This window comes from Athene cunicularia (genome assembly GCF_003259725.1).
Source record: "Athene cunicularia isolate RWA chromosome 15 unlocalized genomic scaffold, athCun1 chr15_part1, whole genome shotgun sequence".
NCBI lineage: Eukaryota > Metazoa > Chordata > Aves > Strigiformes > Strigidae > Athene > Athene cunicularia.
In genome coordinates, this window is record NW_020799121.1 from 15730429 (window position 1) to 15732702 (window position 2274).

The window sequence follows — 2274 nt, forward strand, 5'->3', positions numbered from 1 at the left end:
CAAGTTTTCTTTTTAGAAATGCTCTGTGACAGCAGGTTGCATGGATATAACGCAACAAAGCCAGGTAAAGTTCAGTGACAGATATGTCACAAAAGGAAAAATAAAAAAGAAGGGTTTAAGAACATTAGAAGCTACAGAGAAGAGCCAGGAAATCTACTTCCAGCTCTGCCATAACTTTGCATTGTGCTGAATTTATTTAACCTTTGAGGTGTGAGGTTTTTTCATGTTACACAGTAAGCAGTTCTGTCTATACAATTTAAAAGGACAAATGCACAGGCCCTCAGAGCCTACAAGTGAATTTTGGCAATTACAGCAGTTATTAATCATTTCAAAAGCAACCACAACTCGTATCCCGTTTAGGTGGCAGAAGCAAGAGCATTTTGGGCCAATAGTTTAGTGCTAATACAATACTCTGTACAGTTAACAGCAAGGTCTGGGGATGTAGAATTGGTTTTTCAAAGTGACAGTACACTGCACAGACAGTATTCTTCAGTTTCACCTTACAGGATAAAATGGACAAAGGTAATGCAAATGCAAATCATTACTGTTGCGCAGAACACCTGCATTGTTCCTAGGGCCTTTAAGAGATGTACCTCCTTTACTGACAACCTTATCGCCATTAAGATTCAATGCAGCACAATCATCCTGAAAACATGAGTATAAATTAAGTCTGTCCACTGTTCTGGAGAAAGAGTAGTGAGTTGATTCAACTCTTGCTACCCCCTGCTGTGCCCACACTTAGTGAACAGCAAGCCTGATATGTTTTTGTTCAGGTACTACCAGGAAAATTACTTCAGCAGCCTGAGTGCTCTGCACCCCCCGCACAGCAGAACATGCAGCAACCTTGAGAGGACAGAAATGATCATCCCCATGGATCAGTCTTGCAACTTCCATGCAACATCTCCTTTATACCTTAACGGATAAAGATTTTAGTCTACTGTGTGTCTCACTGGAATAGATTTAAACTGTAAAAACTTCAGAAATTGAGAAAAACATAATCAACCACAAATGCTGGCACGTGTCAAGCTCCAAGCAGAGCTTTCACCCAAACACAGAATGGCCAAATGGCAGTCAAAATAAAATTCTCATGAGGAGCCCTGTTACATCTTGTTTCATTTGATAAAAAAGTCCTTAAACTGTTTTTAAAGCTGGGTAGCAAGACCAACAGAAACAGAAGACACCTGTCCTGGCATCAGCAGATCTCAATACCTAGAGAGGACCCATTTGGGGCTTGCAAGAAGATTTCTGGGCAACTTCCACTTTAGTCTTTAACACGACAATATATAAAACAGGAGCATACTCAGGAAAACACAGCAGATGTACAGGTACAAGGAAAGGTGAGGAATTAAAGGAAAGAACTGTAAGGAACAGGTTTCTTTGAACTTAAGAATGATGACAGACAAACAATGCAATAATTCAAAAGAGCTGAGTAGCAAAGAAATCCAATGAGAACTTATTTCTAAGGACACAGCCCACCATTATCTCATAGGAAATGCAAGACAGACAGACAGCTTCTCCAAGCAGGACTGGTGCAAACTCTCACTAAAACGCGAGAATAGTGGGACACTTGGTCCTGCGTGCTGCACTGCTCAGCCCTGTTGGTCTGCGTCTACAGGTTTACGTAAATCTTTGAATTATCCTTGGAAGTCTGTCTGGAACTTAAACACATTTGCTACAATATACGATTTTGAACCCACTCATCACCCTTACCACCACAGCAGGAGCTATGTATTACTAGACTTCGAGGTAACTCGAAGTCAAAGGGGTGGCAGGGAGGAACAAAGCAGCTAGCAAGAGACCTGAAGGATCTATCCAACAACGCAAAGCTCCAGGCACCACCAGAACGGGTAACTGCGGAGCGATGAAGGACACTGACACCGCTCCAGGACTGTCACCACTGCCACCGGCGCTGCCTTCCAAGCAGGAGGGTCCCGGATCACAAGTACGAGGTACGGCACTCCCCGCAGCGCCTGTCAGCCCAGCAGGGACGCCACCACCCTGGTAAAACACTAGACCCGAGGGAACGGGCTGGAGAAACTCAATGTGCGGGGACGCTAGCCCCGTGCTGGGGGCTGGGGCGACCAGTCGGGATCCCCTCGACCGCAAGCACAAGCTCGGGCGCGCGTGGAGCCGCCGGCACGTTCATTCGGTAGCAAGCAGCAGCTGAAGGCGGGAGCACGGGGCGCGGAACCGGCAGAGGGACAGGGCGGCCCCGCGCCCGGCCGCTCCCTCAGCCCAGCGGCGGCAGCGTCCGTGGCCGGCCCGGAGGGACGC